The 24,526-nt window shown below is 36.6% G+C and overlaps 1 protein-coding gene across 13 annotated transcripts in view; it reads left to right on the forward strand.

Annotated features, from left to right (window-relative positions):
- GULP1 (GULP PTB domain containing engulfment adaptor 1) overlaps positions 1-24,526 on the forward strand; it is a 271,766-nt gene that overhangs the window by 9,916 nt on the left and 237,324 nt on the right. For 3 of the 13 annotated variants that reach the window (XM_070581646.1, XM_070581650.1, XM_070581656.1), the window contains exon 1: positions 23,530-24,048. The exons of the other annotated variants lie outside the window; for them this stretch is intronic. The gene's annotated coding sequence lies outside the window, so the exon portion shown is untranslated. Of the gene's footprint in view, positions 1-23,529; positions 24,049-24,526 lie in introns of those variants that run through there. 13 annotated transcript variants of the gene reach the window in all.

Below are 24,526 nucleotides of genomic sequence, written 5' to 3' on the forward strand. Positions count from 1 at the left end.
GATGTAATTTATTGTCCTATATTTCCTCTCTTCTTTTTACTTAGCTTGATAATTATGTGACACTTCCATTTAAAAATTAGTTTTCTTGTTTTATTGATATTTGATTTATTTGAAACTGATGATCAATTTTATTTTTGAAATATGTAACAAAAGCCATCTCTTTAACCTTATTAATTTGAAATAATTACTATGTGGAGCTTCACATTTACAAATCAGTCCAATTTTAATAGGTCTGGATCACTTTCAAATTCCAGTGAATGGATAGAAGGTAATAGTTTTGTCCTTGAATATTGACAGTAGCTTCAGGGTCACAGTGAGAGACAACTGTCATCTAGTCCGCTGCTTGTTTTTGGCTCCACTTTGTGTCTTCACATCAGCATCCAGCATCACTGGAAGTTCTTTGCCTCTCTTCCCTGTTGGATCTCCAGGTTCCCCCGAGTGACACTGAATAGTGTAAGCCAGGTCTGCTTCTCTACCTGAAGTTAATTCTCCTGTCCATTTCTTGCGCATTGATTCATAAGAAGCCTATTTTTACTTCCAAGAGTCACCTCGCCTCCCTTTTTATTGTGGCGGACACTATTGGTTGTCCATTCAAATAATTTCCGTGTTCCTCTTTGCTCTGGTGTTATTCAGATGTCCACTCTTCCCCACTGATTCAGGGGAAGGCAGTTCATTCCTAGTAAAAGTGAAATTGGGATTAGGCTAAGTTAAGAATCATAGTCTTTCTGTTTCCATTGTTAGTGATCAGAGGTTGAGGGGCCACTCACTGTTCCTTGTCCCAGTCATAGTCAGTTATATGAAACGACAGGACTGGGGGCAGGTGGGTTCAGAAAAAGTTTCTTCACACTTAGCAAGGGGACGTTGGATGAGAAGGCATAAGTCAGCTCTTGATATTGATCCTGTCTGGAACAGACACTTGAAAGTGCAACAGAAGGTCATCTTTTCTCCATGAGGAGATCCAACTTGAGGGCAAAACAGACGCATTAATGACAGCAAAAAAAATTAAAGAATCTGCATGCTTGATGGCATTTTTGGGTCCCTGCATCAATCTACTATATTTCTGGATTTACTGTGGTGTGAGATAATGAATTTCTGTATTTTTCAAACCAATTTGAACTAGAATTGTCAGTTACTTAAAAGAAAAAGTATCTTAATTAGAACAGTTACTAAGTGGCATCTTAATTTGAAATAGACATTTTAGAAGTAGTAATTTATATTATTAAAGAAAATTTGTAGAATACTTGGGTTTTATAAACTTTGGATATGATTAGTGCTATTACTCTATAAAAATATTTTATTACTCAAATTACCAAATTTTCTTATGTTTTTCATACAATAAATAGATTAATCATCTTAACTAAATTTATTCTAAGATGAATAAAGTCTACATATATCTCAGAAATATGTTATTCAATAAAAATGAAATAATTTGAAATATAAATTTATAATCTTGTCAGTTCATAAAATTACACCACTTTATTTGATTATTTGGTGTCTTTAGTGTATTGGAAGCATTAAATGTACATTAAGAAACATTGAAGGAATCTCATTGCCTTATCTGAATAATTTAAATCTTGGAGTCATGATAAAACTAATAGAACTATTTAAATGTGAAAGATAAAACTGATAGGATTAAAATTAAAGAAAATTGTGAAGTGCAGATCCATTCACAGAAGCATAAAAATGCAGACATATAATAAACTTATAAGTAAGAACCAATTGTATAAAACTAGTTCAGTGGAGCTATTAGCAATTTAATTATTTTTTGCCACTGTGTTCTTGTGTTAGCTTTTCTGATGATTTAGCATTATGTATATTGGCTTTTGTAATGTGCTCTAATCAAAGTATGGAGATATATCTGAGTCTTTGTCCTCTTTCTCTAAAGGTGGTAGGAATTATCCAAAGCTGAGAATTGACAAAGCAGGAGTGAAATATATCTCAGAGTATTAATGCCATCCTTAGTGGAAATGGTTAACCAGTGGTTTAAGCAACAGATGGAGGCAAGCAAAACCAGGAATAATGTTACAGGCTCAGAGAATAGGCAAGTGTCACGATGGGCGGGTTAGTTGGGAATGAGGGGGTGTGAGAAACAGAAAGCTAGAGGCTGTGTGGGCAGCACAGATGAAGAAGAGCAGTTGGTGAGACTGGAGGTGGAAATGTTACAGATGTTGAAAGCCTGCAGTAAAGCAGGGTGGCAGCTGCGTTGTTGGTCAGGAAAGAGCAAGGCTCTGGTGGTAGAGCTGGTATCAGTGGGGATGTGGACAGCATGGAGATTGGGTTGGAGAGGGACAGAGACGGCCAGTAACTTGAACGCTAAAGGAAAGTGAAAGAGACATCAGAAGAGTAGTTACTGATGGAGACATCCAAAGTGTGATGGAGACTTTCCATTACTTTCTACATTACTGTGATTGAGACGTGCTTATTAGTTTTTTGCATAAAAATGCAGTAAACATGCTTGGGATGCTTCCTGTATGAAATCATGATCTTCATTCAAAGCTAGGCAAGAGTGCAGAGAATACAAAGTGCCGCAATTCTCAGAGGATCATTGTTCTTTTAGAAGCTGTTGGTCAGGGCTTGTCCTGGGGCATTCCTTTGCCCTTATGGAATAGGAGTGCCCTCTGGTAACCTTTTCCTGGTCTAAAAGGGAGCCACATTCTAGTGGGGTTTTGAATGTGAATAAATGCCTCTTGGTATCGATATGATTCTAAAGGGACTCTGCTTACCCCCTTTGGAAATTTTAGTCGTGGGTATATCTGGCTCATAGCAGATATAAAATGAGGAAGAGGATAAGTATCCAGATAATTCAAATTTCAACTCCTATTTGTGCTAAAATAGTCGGATAAGGTGAAAATAGTTTTTCTGCCCTTAAATTGTCTGTCTCTATTAGGATCTTCATAGCGTCTGCACTCTTTTCTTAACCTGTTTTCTTATCCCATGAGTCCACACTAAAAATGATTTTTTGAACAAGAGAGAAATGATAACAAGAATATGACAGAGTTCAGGACACACAACCCCAGGACACCTTGACGTATTGAATATTTCAACCTGAAGAAATTTGAGAAATGGCAGGTGAAGGAAGAACTCTCTGACCTTCCCTTGAAGCACGTCATAAAATCCTTCCGTGAGAGGTGCCCTCCCCATCCCAGGAGGAAACAGCATCCTTATCTCTGAAGGCAAAGGGACACAGAGAGGAATAGGAATGATCTTGCTAAATTTCCCCCAGTTGCTATATTTGGCTCAGAATCTTTGTCCAGCATATCTTTCCAGTACTAATAACTCTTCTTCAAACCTAGCATAAAAACATTCAGGTTTAACTATTTCTTCAGGTCGTTTCCTCATGAAGGTTCTCATGTTGTCTGCAAAACCTGTATTAAATAAATTGATATGTTTCTCTCTTGTTAATCTGTCTTTTGTTACAAGGAATCCCAGTCAAGAGTTTAGAAAGGTAGAGGAGGAAGAGATTTTTCTCTTCTACAGACAGCATTTACAGAGTACTTACTATGTCCTCAGCATTGCGCTGAATGTTTTTATAATTTATAAATGATTGAGAAGCTTGTCTAAGGTTACACAGCTGGCACAGGGGATCAGGGCAGGGATTAGGCTGGAAGTAATGCATCTTCACCACCATACTAGCTGAGAAAGTGTGCAGTAGGGTGGCAGCAGTCCCCTGGAGGATGCGGCCAGCACCAGAGTTCTTACTAGTGAGAGAACTATGTCTTTGAATAGCCCCACGGCCTAGCCACCCACCTGATTCTCCCTTTTTTGGAGCACACTGAGCTGCTCATCTCCCATTCTCAGGCATGGCAACTTGGAACTTCTCTGTGACAAGACATTTATTCATTTTACCCTATTTAATTAGATAAAGCATAAAAATGAACCCATTAACTAAATTGTGTCTGCATATTGCTTTGGCTTTTGCTTGATTTGATTTGCCTGGAGGGTTAAAATGTTGAGTGAGAAAAATCTAACATTTTCTCAATCCCATTTTTTCCCTGGTTTCGTCAAAATGATAAGGTTTGAGTAAATAAAGCTTAAGATGTAAACTCACTAAGAGAATGGTTTCTAGTAGCATGACGTATTCTTTTCGCTTAAGTATTTGGTAACACTTTCCTTCACTGAGTCCTTAGGAGGGACTAGGTTACCTCAAAGAATGTTTCAGCCCTTAGGATGGTCTAAGTTTTAGTTTTAAATAGCTTTTTTAAAAACTAAGATAAGTTTCTTAATCAAAATATTATATTCAAAGTTGTCCTAATTTTATTATTTGATTTCATCATTTTTGTCTTTTTTTGGTAAATTAAACTGTTAGACATTTGATCTCTTGTGGTATTTATAGCTTGGGTAGTATAAGAAGGTTCTCTTGAACCCTTGGAGTCATAGACAGGGCCTTTGACGTAGTCTACTTGTTAGGGAAGACGTCTCTGTAGCAAGCAACGAGAGCGGAGAGTGTTTCAAGCATGTAGGGAGTCTTAGAGAAAGAACGAGTATGTGGTTCAGCTGCAGAATTAGAAAACTGAAAATAGAACCAGAGAATAGAGCGGAAGAAAAAGAAGGACCGAGATTGCTGGAGATGAAGCCAGTGGGGCAGAGATCAGAGCGTATGGGACTTTCTAATCCAAAGTTTGCGTTTCATTCTAAGAACAACTGGAAACTCGGAAAGATTATAACACGGTTGGTGACAAGATGTCATCTGCATTTTAGAAAGCTTTGAGTAGATCCTCTGCCAGCCAGTCTAGGCAAGAGAAGATGGTAGCCTAGTTTAGAGTGATGGCAATGAGAAATGAGTTTATTCCAGAGATGTTTAGGAGAAAAAACGTCTGTACATGTTGATGATTTGTCAATGATTGTGGGAGGTGGGCAGGAGGATGGTGTAAATGTTGTCTGTAGGGAAGTAAAAATAATTTTCCCTTTATCCTTCTAGGATCTTGGCTGAGACCCCACTGTAATAAAAGGCAGATTAATAGGAGAAAGAAGTTTAATAACACGCATACGTCCTGTATACATGGGAGATACCCAGGAAAACTGAGTAACTCCAAGAAATGGCCTAAGCCATCACCTTAGATACCATCTCCAGCTAAAGACAAAAGATGTTGGGGAGTGGGCACCCAGTTATGGAAAGTTTCCGGAAAAGCACAGTAAACAAGGGTAAGGTTGTTATGCAGATTTAAGTTGGTGCCTGCTCTATTGATAAATAGTTTCTAGAGATTTATCATCCTCCTCTTCCTGCTACAGAGAGGGAGACACCCTTACAAATGGAGATTTCCCTTACAAATGTAAGTGTCCCTTACAAAAGGGTAACTTCTACTTTGTTTTCAGAGCTTCTCCCATGTCCCTGTTTCTTAAAAATAGCCAGTTCAAGATAATCTATATGCCAAACAGGCATATTTTGGGGTGGCAAATTCTGCTCCTCTTCAATCCTAAGATTTCTAATTTTGGTAACCTGGTGCTTGTATTCATCAACAGAATAAATACAGTAAGTAGAATTATTGAAGGAAAATAATAATTTCAATTTTGGACATGTCTCTGAATTATCCTGTTGTGGATGTCCAGTAGTCATTTGATTATCAATTGATTTTATATATATATATGGAGCTAAGCGGTTTGGTGTGAGTTGGTGATATATGTGTATATGTGGTATGCGTGTACATATGTGTAAGTTTTCAGATTTCAGATTACAAGTATGAATTTTAGCTTAGAAAGTGTCATTGAAGCAAAGGTTTATATAGTGGGAAGAAAGCCTATGACATGGCTCAGAGGAACACCAATATTTTAACCAGGGTAGAGAAAAGCAAGTAAAAAGAATGATTTGGGAAGGAGAGGATTATCAATCAACAGTGTTAAATAGTATAGAGGTCAGAATAAAAAAGCAGCTTAAAGTGTCTATTGTGCGTCTGTTGCACTTGACGTGAAGGTCATTGGTGATTGTGGTGAGAAGGATTTTGGTGGAATTATGTGTGTGGTGAGTTAGTTGTGGAGTAGAGTAGTATTTGAAACAGCACCTCAAGACGATTCTTTAATGATAGAAATCTGTGTATGGAAAAGGAGGGGGAGTAAGGAAACTGAAAAGGGACTTGGGTTCCACTGCAAGGAAGATTTCTTTAAGATGAGAGAGACTTCATTAGACTTTTAAAAAAAAATTCAATTTATTTAAACTAAAAAAAAACAAAAACAGTTTTCCCATTTCTCCCAGTCCCTGTCGTCTCCCTCTGGTAACCACCAGTCTGTTCTCTGTATCTATTTGGTTTTTATTAATTTATTTTTAGATTTCACATATAAGTGAGACCATACAGTATTTATCCTTCTCTGTCTGACTTATTTCACTTAGTGTAATGCCCTCGAGGTCCATCTATGTTGTTGCAAATGACAAGATTTTGTTCTTTTTTGTGGCCACAATAATATTCCATTGTATATGTATATATATATATATATATATATACACACACACACACACCACAATTTCTTTTTCCATTTATCCACTGATGGACACTTAGGTTGTTTCCATATCTTGGCTGTTATAAATAATGCTGCAGTGACAGTGGGGTTGCATATATATTTCTGAGTTAGCATTTTGGTTTTTTTCAGATAAATACCCAGAAGTAGAATTGCTGGATCATATGGTAGTCCTATTTTTAATTTTTTGAGGAACCTCCATACTGTTTTCCATAGTGGCTGCACCAATTTACATTCCCACCAGCAATGCACAAGGATCCCCTTTTCTCCACAGCCTTGCCAACACTTGTTATTTCTTGTCTTTTTGATAGTAGCTGTTCTGACAGCTGTCAGGTGATATCTCATGGTTTTGATTTGCATTTGCCTGTTAATCAGAGATGTAGAGCATCTTTTTATGTGCCTGTTGACCATCTGTATGTCTTCTTTGGAAAAATGTCTTTTCATATATTCTGCCCATTTTTTAATCGGATGTTTTTTTGCTATTCAGTTGTTTGAGTTCTTTATATATTTTGCATGTTAGCCCCTTATCAGATATGTGATTTGTAAATATTTTTCTCCCATTCAGTAGGTTGCCTTTTCGTTTCATTGATGGTTTCCTTTGCTGTGCAGAAGCTTCTTAGTTTGATGTAGACCCACTTGTTTATTTTTGCTTTTGTTGCTTTTGCTTTTGGTGTCAGATTCAAAAGATCATTACCAAGAACTATGTCAAGGAGTTTGCTGTCTGTGTTTTCTTCTAGGAGTTTTATGGCTTCAGGTCTTATGTTCACGTCTTTAATCCATTTTGAGTTAATTTTTTGTGTGCAGTGTAAGATAGCTGTCCAGTTTCATTCTTTTGCATGTGGTTGTCCAATTTTCCCAACATCATTTATTGAAGAAATTGTCTTTTCCTCATTGTATTTTCTTGGCTCCTTTGCTGTAAATTAATTGACCATATATATGTGGGTTTATTTCTGAGCTCTCTATTCTGTTCCATTGATCTATGTGTCTGTTTTTATGCCAATACCATACTATTTTAATTACTATCGCTTTGCACTATAATTTGAAGTCAGGAAGCATGATGCCTCCAGCTTTGTTCTTTTTCAAGATTTCTTTGGCTCTTCATAAAGGTCTTTTATGGTTCCATACAAATTTTAGGATTGTCTGTTCTATTTCTTGAAAAATGCCATTGGAATTTTTGTAGGGGTTGCATTGAATTTGAGTAATAGGGAAATTTTAACAATATTAATTCTTCCAAAGGAGACTTCTTTATAGTTAAAGCATGTTTGGCAAATACAGTGTCTGGTAGGGACCAGCAAGTATATGTGCAATTAAGTCATACTGGATGGTGGGTACTGTGGTGACGAAAGAGCGCATACCTTCTGAAGTGAGTAGTCACTCTTCAGTTCTGTCCAAGTCTAGATATGTGACAATGTGGACATATTTGTCCCATCTGTCATTGTGGAGAACAAGAACAAATGCAAACTAGGATAGCATATTAGAATTGCAAGCAATATTGAGAACCACTTTACATTTATTATAGTTCTGTGATTTTTTCTTTCTCCTATGTACTCTTCTTAGATAGAGGTAAGTATAAGGAGGGCAATTGATTTTTTTCCTAAGTGAATTCAGTGGTAGTAATATAGTAATGTAGTAAGGAAGTTTTAAGTTGTGTGTCAGAAGATGGTTAAAACAATGGACCAAGGACTGAATTCTCAGAAGGGACATGAAAGAGAGAGGGGACAGATTGATAGGGGAAGGAGAAGGGGCCAAGAAATGGAGAGAGGTCTATGCATTATAGGAGGCTGTGGTCAGAGTATTCAGTGTCAGAGGTGTAATAGTTCTAAGTGGTAAGACTGGTAGAATGCTTGCCTGCGGACGAGAGGAAGGAAGATCATTGGATATGAAGAGTTACGAAACCGAGAGACCAGTGTGTCGGATGTCGGAGAGATGGAGGGAGAGGAGGAGGGAAGAGAGAGAGAGAGCACATGAAGCTAGAGGTCTGGTGTCTTTTCTTATGAGGACACTAATCTCGTCATGGGGGGCTGACCCTCATGACCTCATCTAAACCTAATTATGTCCCAAAGGCCGCAACTCCAAATAATATCGCCTTGGCGGTTAGTCTTCAACGTATGAATCTTGAGGAGATACAAGTCAGTTCCTAGCACCCAGAAATACTCTGAGAGGGAGATGAGACTTCGTTGCACAGGTGGGTTTATTGATAGCAGATATTTTTGTTCCAATTATGTGCTATAGCCTACGTTATATGTTAGGTACAACTAAATTAGCACTTTGCATTTTAGAGTATTTGATACTTTAAACACATATTCACCAATACTCATTATAGTTCTGCACCATCAGTATAAGGCATCAGATTTTACTGGAAAAAACCTGAGCTTTGGCTCATTTGGAGACAGGATTTGCTATTTAAGAGCTGGGTGCTCTTCAGCAGGCAAATTGATTGCACACTCCTTCCCTTTCTTAACCTGTAAGACATCATAGATAGTAACTTCATGCAGGGTTCTTGAAAGGATTAAAAACATAACTGTTGCATGTACACAGTGGCTGGCATTTTGTAGGTGGTCAATAAATGGCAGCTAGCATTATTATGTAAGTATATGATAATTTTAGTGCTGTTATATTTAACCTCACAGTAAAATTATACACTGTTTTCATTCTGATTAACAAATATGCTAGTTTATGTAAATTAATTTATCCCAAACTATAAATACAAATGGAACAACTTCAATGTAGTTTGTGACTTAGAATAGATAAAAAATTAGAAAAGTGCAGAATGAGTGTCTGTTTTTGACTGTATCTCCATCAAAAAGTTATGTATTTTCAGTAAAAAAAAAACCAAACACACCAGTGTAAAACATTGTATAATTTAGACTGAGACAATCTCTTTTTGGAAGATTTGTTTTTATATATGCAAATGAAATATGGTGGAAGAAAAGTTGTAATATAAAATATTAATATGAAACAAAAGAAATCCATAATCCTAAAATTGCGTAAGAGGAAATTATTGCTTTTTAGTATATACGCATCAACAGTTTTTCCTTGCTTGTACAATTAATGCATGCTGTTGCAGCAAACATAAGAATACTGAAGAGTATAAAGTAAGAAAACGAGTCTCCCTGGGCATTTTAATATTTTCCTTAATTTTAAAAATATAATTGGGATCATGTGCTACACACTGGTTTGTCGTTGGACTTTTTTCCCAGGATATACTGTGATGTCCAGCAGCCGAGCTAGATGTATGTGTGGGTCTGAGGGCAGGAAGAACTTGAGGAGGAAAATCCTGTAGACTTAATTTCACGATTTCACATTCCTGTTACTATTAAAGATAACCGTAGAATGCTGTGAATTGATAACATATAAACAGAAAACAAGTAATCACAGATAAATCATTTGGCAGTGGTTTCTGTTGGAAACAAGATTTTTCTCCAGAGTGTGTGATGAAGTGATTGGCACAGTGCCAGTCTGTGCCTCTCTGCTTTCTCTCACTCAGCACTCTCAAGGCTCGGTGCGGGGTTTTTCAATCTAGTAGCTCTGTCCGTCACTACTAGAGGCCTACAATTCGGATCATTTAGATCATTATTATCTGGATGCACGCATTAGCTCCCACATGTGCCTGGACCCAACTTATTTTGGTTATGAGAAGAGGTTGTGTCTGCGAGTCTTTTCTTGACATCTACACAGGCAATAAAGTAACTTGGATTTTAAGGATGGAATCTGTTTTTCAGGTCTGGTGTTTAAAATGCATCCTTTCCATCAAGGGCTAAGAACAAGCTGTATTTTGTTTTGTAAATGTCCACATGAGAACAATTATCACAGAAAAGTCTTTTAGAAACGACTTCTCCTCAGTATTAAAATTAAAACCTCACAAAAATCAGCTTTTGACCATTTTTTCCCCTAATACTTTCTAAAGAAATCTCCCCTGGTTAAAATTTGGAAAATAAAGAAATACACAAAGAAGAAGAAAAATTAAAAAAAACAGAAAACAAACCCACAAAGCAGAAAGGCACTGGCGTGTTGTTTGACTTTTATTTATGTATACCCTGTACATCTTACAGACTGAACCTTTGCAAGAAAAGATGGAGTGAAGTATGTAGTCTGTGGGATGTTATGGGAGACCCCAGATGGGTTGGTGAAGACTTGCTGAGATACGGATAAACCTGGCCGTTTACCAGATGTCCGCGTGGTGTGCAGTCTTGCTTCTGGCTCCATCATTTACTCTTTTAGGGATCTTGGGGAGATTATTTAGCTTCTCTGGAATTTTTTCTTGAATTTGAAATGAAGATAATGACGTGAAACTGCATGCATCACTGCGAAGTGTAAAAGCAAGAATCTTCAGTAGCTCCCGCAGATTTTCATGTAGCTTTTTCTTGTGCGCCTCCTCCCTTGGCCCCAAGATTTTTATAGTTCACACTGTCTCTGTCGGGCTGGGAGAGCAGGCAGCATCAGATTTCCTTGTTCTCCTTCTTATCAGATTACCAGGAGGCTTCTGAGAATCAATAAATAAAGTTCCTATTGTTACATTGTTATTTTTGAAATTGTTCCTTTTCGCAGTTTGAATCCAATGGCTTTTTTCTTTTTCAATCCTGTATTTTGGGAGATATAACATCGTGAATGGCCTCTATGTTAGGAAGAAATTAAATTATGTTATCTTCAGATTCCAACCCAGTGTAAGAAAGGAGCTTCTGACAATGGATCAACCTTAATAGTGATGTTGTGTTACTGAAACTGTTTGGAGAAAGGCTGAAGAGGTATGGGATCAGCGCTACTATGGACGAGTGTCCTGTACCTTGTCTGTAGCTTGAGACATTGGGTAAGATTTCTGAGGTCCAACTGTGATAATAATTGAAATTTAAATGGGGTGATCGGTCTCCTGAAATAACATTTGTAAAATAAGGAGAGCCAATAATTGTGTGCTAAGTGGATTAAAGCTACTGGGATTTCCGCATTTAATCATGAAGACCTTCATTCATTCAAAACACTTTTTAAACTTTATTTTATGTGCCAGGTGCTATGCTCCATTCCTCCAAAGTATCCTAATGTCAGAGAAGCACCGACTCACGAGCTTAATCTGCTTGCTGCAAGTGCAATTTCTTTGAAGTCTTAAATTCATTTGAATCTGACCTTCTACTCCATAAACTTTATTTTAAAGTAAAATGAATGTATTTGTAATTTCAGTGAGGCAATACCCATCCTCCAGGATTATGAGGTATTAATCCTGTGACTTCATTTACTCCTTGGCTCTATGTTGCATTTCCCTAGGTGTACATGTACCTCTGTAAGTGTACTCTGGCTGTGAGCTGTGGGGAGTGGGTTTCCAACAGTATAAGAGCAAGGGAAAAGGAGGGAAGGGACACGATACACTTTGTTCTTATGAAACCTCATGGCTTTGGGCAAGATGGGATGAAGAAGTATGAGCGTAACAGTATGGAACTAAGTTATGAAACGTTAAAACAGTCTAGATGAGAGATGATGAGGGCCTGAATGTAGGAGATATTAGTGAGGTTGGAGAAGAGTGAATTGGAGTGATGTTTAATTTATAGAATTGTTGGCTGATTGGATGTGAGCATTTCAGGAGGAAGGAATAAAGATGATCATATGCAGACTTTGACTTATTAACTAGATTGTGGTACTATTCACCAAATCAAGGAAATGGAGAGCAAAGAATGATTGGAGGAAAAGACTAAGAATACCACTCTGGATTTTTGAGTTTGAGGTGTTTGGGGACCATTACGGGGGAGACGCACTGTAGTAAATTGAATATGCTATTTGAAAACAGGGAGGGGTTCTGAGATGGAGATGTGGATTTGAAAGTTATTAGCCTGGGTGATTGTTAGTTCCCTGAGGTCAGACCTTTGAGAGCATTGATAGTTAAGGGGAATCAGAAAATGAAAAGGCTGCAAAAGAGACTGAGAAGAACTGAAATAGGAACTCAGAGTCTCTATTCCAAACAAAAGTCTCACCTGCCTAACAGGTAGATAATAGAGATCTAAACTAGAATCATTTTATGGGGGATAGAAAGGGAAGGACTGACTTGCCAATGTTTTCAAAGAACTGTTCTGTGTTGTTAAAGACCAAATTGCACCTAACATAGGGTAAGTATTTCTAGAATTGGCAGTTTAGGTGGCCAGGGCTTTTGTGTTCATCTTGGGATTACGGCTTCCATGCCCACACTGCTGCACCCCAGAAACTGAATAAGGATTCCACGCTTTGGCAAAATGAACCTTAATCCTTGGTCAAAAAATGAGGTATTACAGGTCTCCCTAGGTTATCTTTAATTCCCCGAAGAATATCTCTGCAATTTGTTTCCACAAATCCATTCCTAAAGGTAACCAAAATTGTATTGTGGAGTTATCTGTTGTTGTGTGTGACTTCAAGTGAGGCTTTGCTGACTCCTACACCATTTTGACTTGGACAATCTTTGAAGTAGTGGTACCTAGAAGTAAATATGAGTGGATGTAACCAATTTTGACAAAATGGATTTTCCTAGATTATTGAAAACTATTTGCTATAAGCTTATATTAGTATTATTGGGAAAGCATTTCGTTATTTTAAACCCATATCTTTATGTTAAATATAGTTATAGTATTAGAAGTTTTCTTAAATCAAGCTTGATTTTTATAAAATAATTCTGCTGAAAAAAATAAAGAATTGAGAGAAATAGAGCATTGAAGTAGACTGCAAACCCTATTTTTATTCAAGTCTTTTTAAACAGCTCCTTCAATATAATTCAAAAACAGCATACCTAGATTTGTTATTCTCTTCATGTCGTGCGTTTTTCTTAAAAAACAAGACTGTAGAAGACACCAGATGCTTTTAATTTTTTTCTTCTTTTTAAAAAATTTTCATAAAAAGGAAAATAAAAAAATGCACATAAAAGGATCTTTATAAATTAACTTGATAAGACATTGTTCTTGGATATAGTACTGAAACGAATGCTTTTAACATCTTCTAGAGAGTCATTTTTAGTGCATCTTTAGTTGCAGATTCTTGAGTTTTCTACCTGATTTGGTACTAACCGGATAGCCTTCATCCAGTTACTTCATCCCACTGAATGTAAGGAAGTGGATGAGAAATAATAGTGTATTTAAGTTTTAAGCTACTGTTATGCTTGTATTTCTTGCTCACAGCAGTGGAGGCCCTACAAGAGCAGGGATTGCTGTGCATTTACTCCTCCCCAGGGACCCAGATCCTATGAGTGCCTGGCACAGTAACCCTTCAAATATATGATGAGTGAATGGAGAAGAAAGGAATTTAAGATGTGGTTTCCTTAAGAGAGAGTGTACCTCATCCAACATGCGTATACTAAAATAATGCCTAAGAAAGTTGTAAATGTTGGGTAATGAATTAAGGCAGAGACACACCTGTGCATTGACCCATAGCCTATCCATTACCTTAGGGCTAGTAATGGCAAGGTTAATTTTTTTCTTTTTGGTGAGGATAATTGGCCCTGAGCTAACATTTGTTGCCAATCTTCCTCTTTTTTGCTTGAGGAAGATTGTTGCTGAGCTAACATCTGTGCTTGTCTTCGTCTGTTTTGTATGTGGGATGCTGCCACAGCATGGCTCATGAGTGGAGTACGTCTGTACCTGGGATCTGAACCCAGGGCTGCCAAAGCGTAGCATGGGAACTTAACTACTACGCCACTGGGCCAGCCCCTTGGCAAGGTCAATTTTTATCTCAGATACGTTAGCGGAGACAATCCAAACTCTGCACCATGAGCTACCAGTCCTTCACAGTCTCGCCTTGGCCATCTCACTACATTATCTCACTCTATCTGAAGGACAACAGTTTTCATGACACACTTTTACTATGATTATTTAAGGTTATATGTGTGATTATACCTGTGTGAGGACTTCAGTCCTGAAAACATGTTTCTTCTCAGATTGAATTGGAATATTCTGAGATTGAATAAATAGAAATTATGTTTTTACAAAATATACTGGAAGCAAAATGTAGTTGACATTATCTTGTCAACTGGTATTTCACTTGGTGATTTGGGGAACAAATTCTAAGAAGTGGTGAAAACTGAGGAGAAATATATTTAGTGTAATTTAATAGTAACTTGGTTTGCATGTGTTTGACTGTTAGAATAATTACATGGGTTTATTTTTATATATTTTTCATTGTTTTAAGTTTATTTCTCCATAGCAGGGTGTAACCTGTCAAAATCTTTATGTTGAAAAATGCCACTTACTAATAAAGTATGAGAAAGGAGGAGTAAACATATTTTTGATTTATTAGTCAATGCCATGTTAGTGGATAACTCTTCTAGGAAAGTTGAGGAGGATACTGGTTTTATTTATAATATAAAATAATATACCTAATCATATGAGTATATGATAAGCAGACAGTATGTTTTTATAAATATATATTTACAGTATATTTTAAAATATGCTATTAAATATATTAGTAGACTTGTATTATTCTTTTTTGTATCAGGGGATATATATATAATGCATAGACGATGATATTAGATGGAACAAGAAATGTTTTTCTGAGAATGAAATTATAGTTCCATAGGAGACTGATTTTTCTCATTTCCAGTTTTTCATTGTTCATTTTTTACACCTTGGCAAACTTAATCTGTAGCATCGGCCAAAATTTCACTTGGCTGTTTATTGTAAATTACCCTAATTGCTGAAAGAAAACTTTATGATACCTGCCTAATTTTAGTTGAATGAAATAACTGATTTTCTTCTAATTTATTTTTTTGTCCCATAAAATGTGTTCATAAATGAGAAAAATCAATCATAAAATAGCAAGGTACAGTTATTCCTGCTCAGAATTAAATAAAGCAGAATGGATAAAATGCAAAGTATTTCTTTAACTAGTCATTGACTGTTGCTATATGTGCTATTTTATTGAATCAGAGTAACCCTCATAAAAGTTGTCAAACATTTATAGAATCCATTTCAGAAGTGGTATAAATTTTTTATAACTATTAGGACAGTTTCTAAGTTCCTAAAAATGCCCTAAACTCTCTAATGGTATCAACTGAGTAATTTTCAGACAGATATCAAAGTAAAAGTGTCAATAAAAGTCCCAGTAGTAACAAATGACATGCTGATGGCGTTCGGTTGTTCTTTTCTTTCAATAAATTCCGCGTATGGAGATTTAGGTCATTATATCATTTATTTGACGTGTGATATTTTGTTTTTTAAAAAGTTTTTAAACCTGTGAAATAAATTCTGTAGGATTTCTTTAGCTGGCACATTCCTTTTTGGGAGTATGATTAAAGCTATCGCTGTAACTTTTAAACAATTTGTAGTTCATAAAAAGCAAGACATTTGTATTAAATGTTTACAGACTATAGCAGAATTTTTGCATTTTGCTTTTGGGAAAACTCATTCTTCAAAAGAAGTTGTTGTTACACGTGGATGCATTCCTGTTATAAAAGATTCAAATATTCCCAAGACCTAGATAGCAAAATATGAATGTTTACCTTTCTGCCCCCCTCACACATGTGCTCCTCAGAGGTAAAAACTGTTAATAGTTCAGTATGCATCATTCCAACACAAATACTATCCATTTACAAACATATATACTTGATGTTAAAAAATAAAAATGAGATCATAAGGAATATTCTTTTAACTTGGGTTGGAAGAGATCAACATATTTTGGAATTAAAGAGACTTGATTTGTACAGCCCAAGGTCACTATTATTTGGACAATCTACCCAAGGAGTTAGCCCGGTTGCCCACTGTGAAGCTCCCCCAGGTACTCTAGCATTTTCTTGGCATAGCATCTTGGAGGAACGGGAAATGTGTTCATGAGGGGGTAAAATAATTGTATAAAAGTCAGTTCATTCATCAACAAGCCAGAAATGTAGCTTATAAAAAAATAGGACTCCTTTGTTCTTTTATAAGTGTTTGTCAGGTTTACCCACATTCTTTTTGTATGTTTGTGATCATTACTAGTTTGGCCCCATATTGCATTTCCCATATTAGCCATACCATACATGCTAGAAACTTTTAGATTTTTCTGTAATTGATTTTGGTCTTTCTTTTTTATCCTGTCTCCCCCCTCATTTGACCTCTGTATTTTTCCTATCTTCTCTTGTCTTAGACCCTAACATTTCGGACCATGCTTGATGATGGTGTATTTAGGACAAGATTTCTCAACTGTTGGCAATATTGACACGTTGGGCCAGATCATTCTTTGTCAGGTGGGGAAAGGGCCTGTCCTGTGTGTTGTAGGATATTTAGCAGCATCCCTGCCTCTACCCACTAGATGCCAGCACTATGCCCCCAGTTGTGATAACCAGCCATAACCAAAAATATCTTCAGATGTTGCTAAATGTCCTATTGGCTGCAAAAGCACCTCCAGTTGATGCAGATGTAGGGAGGCAAAACCATCTCCAGTTGATGTCAGATGTCCCCTGGGGGTGCAGAATCACCCCTTTGAAAACCATGGTTTAGTGGCATTTCTAAGCTGATATTTTTCTGGCATATATTTTGCAGGAATGAGGAGTCATTCCTAAAGCAGTCCATAGCGTGTTTTGAAGTGTCATTAAAGTTGTGATAAATCCAGTGCTGTTAAACCTTCAGTCCATACAGGCATAATTGACTTTAACTCAGAGGTGGATATGTATTTGCTGCATAGTTAGATAGGAAAAAAAAAGAAAATATTTGCTGACGGAAAGTCCTCTCCAACTTGAAAGAAATGTCCTCACTTATCTTTGTGAATATCAGTAACCTGAAATCAGACCTTTTTCTTATGCCTTGACAAAAGTTCATTCAGCACTTTAACTCCTCTTTGTACGTTAAAAAAATATATGCATTTGGGCTACTGCAACACAGCGTTTAAACATATTTTCTGATAAGGTATTAAACCAAACTAAACAACCTTCCAGAATAGATGCAGCATCGTAAGGTCCAAATATGGGTGGATTTTTTCATACAAAACCCCTCAACTTTTATCTTCAAATATGTGGACGTGAGTAATATTCAATTTATATTGAAATAACATAACCACAATTTTAATGTTTTATCTAAAATTTACAAAACTCAGTGAAAGTGTTTTATAATAAAAATCTATCCTATGGACTATCTAGGAAATGTTTTCAGATACTTTTATCTTTGAAACTTAACATTTTGGCATCCCACCAAGAAAGGACCAAGAACAAAAAACTGACCTTCACAATGAAATTTAGATTACTTCAGACAGTGTTTCCTGTATTTTTAGACTTAATGTTCTCATTTCCGCCCTTAGTATATATTCTTGTTTAATTAATTTCCTGTTGATTTTAAAAGAAATTTGTGCTGTAGGCTATTTTAAAAGGATTGCTTATTTCAAGCTTTTCCCAACGTGTATTTAAATCATTTCCTTTACAGAACCAACACTCAAATTTTTTTGAAGTTAAAATTTGAATGTGAAATCCAAGCATTGTATTAGTTTTAGTGTATTCATTTATTTTGCTGTTTTCAATGCGTCCATCTTTAAGTCTGTAATTTCTGATTCTGCTTTTATTTCTGTTTTTAACTATGTAATCCAATTGTAAAGATTTGAAAATGGCAAATCCAATAGAAAGTATTTTCTTTGTTTTCAAACCAATATAAATCCCATTCTAGATAGCAATATTATATTTAATACTAGTTCTGACTAAAGTAATAGTCTTGACCCTCTGTAAACTCGAGATCAAGTAAAAATTATTAAAAAGTAATATTCTGATGAAAATATTTGTGTCACTAAGTTTAGTGGATGTTAAAATCGAACTGTGTGCACAGTGTCATGCTAAAACATTTTTCATATTTAAGTCTTTATTGTATCACTGGAAATATCTGAGTATCACTTGTGCAGCTTTTAATATTTTTATTCAAAGAAACCTTTCTTAAAGCTTAGATCTATTTAAAAAAGAAATCTCTTATGGTTGATATATTTTTCAATACACATTAAAGTAAATAACGAAGTTAAGAGGGTTATGGAAAAGGTTACTCAGGAATGACTTAACGTCATCTGGGATGTTATGTACCACATTTTGGGAAACACTGATTTGAGGGAAATAATTTGTGAATTATAAAACTTACTCTTTGATTTGTAAAGTCTTCAGGTTATAAATAGGAATTTTCCAGACCATGATCAAAAATTCTTCTGCTCCATTTTTAAATTTTACACACAGTGATCTCTATAAAATACTAGTCACTATAGAATACAATTGAGTATAATACATTTATGTCTTGGAACTCTTTTTTGGCGAGGGGGAGGAAGTTGGCATTGGCTATTAGGTGGGGTTGTAAAGGAAGTAACAATATGGCCTCTTCATTTTGTTCTATTCTCAGGACATAAACTTTAGTAATAGCTTAGAGTAAAGGAGAGAGTGGAACCTGATTCCAGCTTGTTTGATTCTAAATTTCCGCAGGAGCAACATTAAATATAGTTTATAACATGTGGCTGGGTGTAATATTCATGGTGTATTAATATACTCCAAATTTGTAGCTGTTCTTTCCCCAGGCATTTCTTTCGCTGTTTCTCAGTTTCTCACAACACTGCGATTCTTCCCTACCTTTGTTGTTTCAGCTGTTTCGTGGCAGTTTATTTTGGAAATGTATATTGACTGAAGTTTCTTATGCCACCCTCACTTAGCTCTTTGTAGTAAAGGTCACATTTACTTAAAATGACTGAGAGGTACACTAGAGCCGGCCAATTTCCATTCCCACTAACCTCTCTGACCCTAATTTTGGCCTTCATTACCTCTTCCCTTGTTACTTCAAATTCTTTCTTAAATTTTCTCTCAGCCTGTGGCATTTTCTCATTCTCATTCCTTGCAGCTCTGAACTTGTTTCTCCCTGGTCAGAGCCTTCAGAATCGCACTCTGCAAAGACCTCTTTATCTCTACTTTTATTCCCACCACTGTGTGCCACAGTCCTCACACATTCCCGCTGCTCTTGTATTCTACGCAAACTGGGCAGTCATTGAACCCTGAGGAGATTTTGCCTTTGCTTTTGCTGTATTCTCTTCTCATTCACTTACTCTTCTTGAAAACCAAAATACATTCATTTGACTGTTAATATCAACACTCCTTTCCAGGTTCAGCTCACCTTTTACCCCTTACCTTATGCCTCCCGGGTTCTCTTTTAACCGCCACCCACAGGATGTACTCTCCCTGAATTGCCATTGTACTTCTTGTTTTTTTATAGCTAGATTGTAATCTCAGTGTAGAGGAAAGGCATGGGTTTTCGAGTCAGCATATCTGGTTTCTGCCCAATTCCCATGTGTAATTGCCATGAGCAGGGGCCATGTTGTGGTATACATTCTTTTTCATTCTCGGGACTCCATTCCTTACACACAAAGTTGCACTTGGCAATGAGTAACTGTTTGAAGAATGAATAACCACTTATTTATGAAGGACTGTTATTTTAATATTTATTCAAACAATGTCCTGAAGAAATCTCAATGTTTTTGCCACCCACAGAGAAGTAATTTTCTTCACCAATAAAGGGCATGGTTAAGGAGTTTGTGAGCAGGAACAGAATGAAAATGCCTTATTGAGGCGATATCTGAAGATTTCTTGTGTGCCTGTGCATGTGTGTGGGTGTGTATATAAAACTGGAGAAAGAGGAGGTTTCTTTCACTGTCACTGCTTTCCTATTTTTTTCAAGTCTGTTATGTACCCATTAAATGTAGGCAGTCCCACTGGAATTTAGAGCCATTTGCAGTCACTTATGATTCCTAATGCCAGTTTCCAGTTTTAAATGGGGAAATTGCTATGGCATGGAATCTGATTATAGGGCATCCTAGTATCTCTCTCTTCTATGACTTACCTCGGTGCAACAAGTTACCAGACAGGAAAAGAGCTAACGTTTGCAAATAGAATATCAAATGATTTATTAATCTAATGATTGAGTTATATAGTTAGGCTCTTGAATATAATAATTTGCTTTTATGCTTTCTTGTATCTTCCATTGAACCTTGTTATTGCAATATACGTTGCATGGCAAGTTTAGTACCAGGCATATCTGTCTTAAAACTTAGACCAGACGGCTAATGACAAAAATAGGAAAAGGGATTTAATTATAAGATATACTAATCTCTAAAGAAGTCTGGACCCTCGTGCTGTGCATGCACAGGGGTATCTGTGCATACTCTGAGCACTTTTTTTTGTATTTACTCAGGACTAAATGAGTAAATGACTGAATGTGAGCAGTGTTAATTAAATTTGTTGAAGAGTCTCTGATGCCCCTGAATCATTTTCCGGGGAACATTCTGAAACTAAACCGGTAGCAATAATTGCTTAGTGAATATATAAAATGACGACAAACTTTTCAGTGCTCTCTCTTCAAGAAGAATAATATCAAAGGAGCCTCCTTTTAAGATACTTGAGGATTTTTTTTCTCCCTCCTTAGATGCCTGTTTATTTTAATTAGAATTTTTAGATACTGAATATAGCAACTTATGACCCTTTAAGTTTGTACCTAAGCTTAATTATTTAACCAGTGCTGAAATTGATTTCCTTTAGAAGCATCGTCTTGTTTCCAATCTCATGAAATCAATAGCAAGTGTTTGGTGCTAAAATGAAGCTATTGCATACTGAAATGTTTATTGACACATATTTTCTAAAACTCAGTGCAGGGACATCTCTTTGTATGTTCTTAAAGTAGATTATACTGAATTGTGTTGATATTCTTTAATTTGGAAGAGTCTGGGACATCCACATTTGCCAGAACCGTATGGTGCCATGACCAAGTTGGGGGGCTCCTTAGAGAATGCAGTACAATTCCTGATTGTATTTTAGACTGGCAGCTTTGAATACAATGGAGCTATTAAAAGTAAAACAGGTGAAATATTTAAATATGGCTATTGGTACTTCAGGCCTTCTTCAATCTCATGTTATGTTTGGACAAATAGAATTATTTTAAGTTCGATTTTCTTTGTTGTTTCTGCGAGAGAGTCACATCTTTACATAGTAGAATAATGTAAGAAAATATCTCCATAATTTTCTGTACTGAACCAGTATTTGTCATTCGCTGTAACTTTTCTAAGTTTTTGAATGGTCCTTTAGATAATGATAATAATATTATCAGAGTAATCTTTCTTGAATTTTAAGAAGACTAAATAAATATCTTGAAATTTCATTTTATTTTATGGTTAAATTTTTTTTGCTAGCTTTCTTTTCGTAGCTCTTTATTTGGACATAATTTCAAATCTAGAATAAATTTGCAAGAATAGTTGAAGGGCTAGTCTTTACCTACATTAACCTATTGTTAATATCTTATCTCATTTATTTTATCATTTGCTCTCTCTCTTTCTCTCTCAATGTGTGCATGTAATATGTTCATATATTATATATACATGTAGATATACATTTTTTCTAAACCATTTGAGGATGAGGGGTTTTTTTTGTTTGTTTTGGTCAGCTTTCTTATCTCCTTTGTTTTTGAATATCCATGTCCATGATTTAAGCAAGACATTTTAGTCTGATTTAGGTGGCGATAATCAAACAAAGCATTTCAGTAAATTTGCTTTTTCATTATTAGTAATTTTTATCCAAACTACAATTATTATTATTAGTATTATTTTTCTGAGGAAGATTTGCCCTGAGCTAACATCTGTGCCACTTTTCCTCTATTTTGTATGAGGGTGGCTGCCACAGCATTGCTGAGTGGTATAGGGTGCTTGCCTGGGATCCGAACCCACGAACCTGGGCTGCTGAAGCTGAGTGCACCAAACTCAACCACTACGCCATTGGGCCTGCCCCAGTCCTAGCTAAAATTTTTTATGCTCAAGGCCACTGCAAAAGTTTGTAGACCAATGGAGCCAGTATATGCTCTTTCTCCTATCTACCTTTGAGGTGTTTTGACAAATGGTCACAGGACAGGGGGTAAAGGAAGTGGTGGTACATGGAGAGGATGGTACATGGAGTGCTCTCCATAGGGACAGTGTTGATCATTTGGGATAGAACCACTAGCTATCCTTGTCACTCAACGCATAGTCATTACTTTCCTGTCAAGGTGGATTTTAGTCTGAAAATTATATACTGAGCACAAATGTTTCTCAGCTTTTACTCTTCATAGATCCTTGATTTCTGAATGTTTAGACTAATGCTTTGTTTTGCTACTTACTTCGTTATTATTCTTGTATGCATTGCTCCAAATAACAGAATAATGTAATACCTGTATATGTTCTGTGGGTTAAAATACAGTTCCCGGAGGACCGTGTTATTGTTTTCTTTGCAGTTTCCTGCTATACTGGAGTGAGCTTTTAATACATGCTGACTGATTTAAATGATGAGGTACCCCACACAGCTGCTCTATTTCGTTTTTGTTCGCTTCTTCCTCAAATCTGTGGAATCAGCAAGGCAGTGTCCTAGATTACCTCCTGGGCTACTTGCAAGTGTTCTATACTTTATGTTATACACGTTGAGCCTAGAGCTAACATTTCTATATGTACAATGTATAAACTTTGAGTTTAATAATATTTAATAACAGATATTTTATTTTATACATCTACTATTGAATGCTTAATACTTTACCTATGTTATCTTTAATTTTTACTGAAATCTGACAAAATGAGTGAAATTATCTTTGTTGTACAGATGACAAAAATGAAGGTTAGCTGAGATTCTGCCCCATCTGAATCTACAGTCTATGTTGACAATATTTGATATCTTTTGAAATATGAACACTTGATGTAGTTTGATTTATTATCGTCATGCAGCTGTGTTCTCAAGTATTACTAAGCAGTCAGATGTTAATGACCTTCTGGAATAAGTTTCCATCATTGCCTTTAACTTCCAAAGCTGTCCTTTAATTATCAGGGCTGACGCCGTGTTTCGTGCTGATGACACTGTTCCTAGAAGCTTTGCAACAGATGGTGGCCGTTGTGTGGACTCAGCACAGTTCTGCTGGACCGTGCTGCCGACTCAGCAGAATTCTGCAGCTAAAGTCTGCCTGTACAAGGCATCAGTCAGCGGTGGAGAGACTTATCTGTAAAACCAGAAAAAAAACGATTCTCGTTAAAATGAGTTAAGGGCTGTAGCTGAACTCTGTTCTCTGTGTGGCATTTTGTGTCAGATTTAAAAAGCATATGGCCAGAGAGCCATTTCACGGTAGGGCCAGTTAGCAAATAGCCTGGTGTCAGATTCCTGATAAACCACAAGTTTACATTTTGCATTGAGACCGTTTTTATCAGAGAGCACTGTGTTTTACAAGTGCTCACGTGAGGGCAAAATGCCTGGTGCACAGCACATGCACTTGATAAATGCCCTAGGGAGTAATGGATAGGGAGATGAGATTCCTGTGCCAACAAGGAATTCTTTGTTTCACGGAAAGTTTCATCATTTCGGACAGAATTATTTGAATCTGGTAATGGATGGACAAGGCCTGCTCTGCTTATGCCTACAAATTTGGAATCATTTCTACGCGACATGTGGGAACTATTTCTTTGGAAGAAAAGAGAAGTGTGTTTACTTTTTTAATGCGCCTTGTAGGTTTCCTTGGGACTGCTCAGATGACGACACTTACAGTGATAAGATCGGGACTGCACAGTGAAGTTAAAGGACCTTGGGCCTCAGGGCTCCTTATTTCCCTAGGCTCTGTCCAAGACCGTGGGCCTTATTCACACGATCTTGTGTAAAATTTGCAGTTAAGATGTTTTAGACATAATCAGGTAAGATTACGTTTTTTTTACACTGCTACTCCCTTCTGTCATATTTCCCCGAGTGTAAGGTGTGTTAGAATGGCCACTGGCAAGTTTCAAGTCTGGCTAACAGGATGCTGAATTGGAGATACATTTATCTCGGGCTTAGTGGGATATATTAGTGTAAGCCATATGAAATTGTAATCTTTGGAGGTTGAAGATGTTTGAACCTTGGCAACTTCATATGGTCATATGCAGCTCGAAGTTACTTCAGTGTGTAATTCAGTTCTTTCTACTGTGCCGGTAAAGGAATGTCTTCCAGGAATCTGCCCACTGGTCACTGGGCCTACATACCCAGCCTGAGGAGTTGAAAGCATATGGCTAGAGGCCATTTTATGATATGCATGTGTCCTAGAGCATCTGGCACAAAAAATATCTGGGTGGAGAAGAAACAACAACAAAACTGTGATAAACCCTGATAGAGGAGAGATTGAATTATCTTTCTAGT

The sequence above is a fragment of the Equus przewalskii genome, chromosome 17 (assembly GCF_037783145.1).
Source record: "Equus przewalskii isolate Varuska chromosome 17, EquPr2, whole genome shotgun sequence".
Lineage (NCBI taxonomy): Eukaryota > Metazoa > Chordata > Mammalia > Perissodactyla > Equidae > Equus > Equus przewalskii.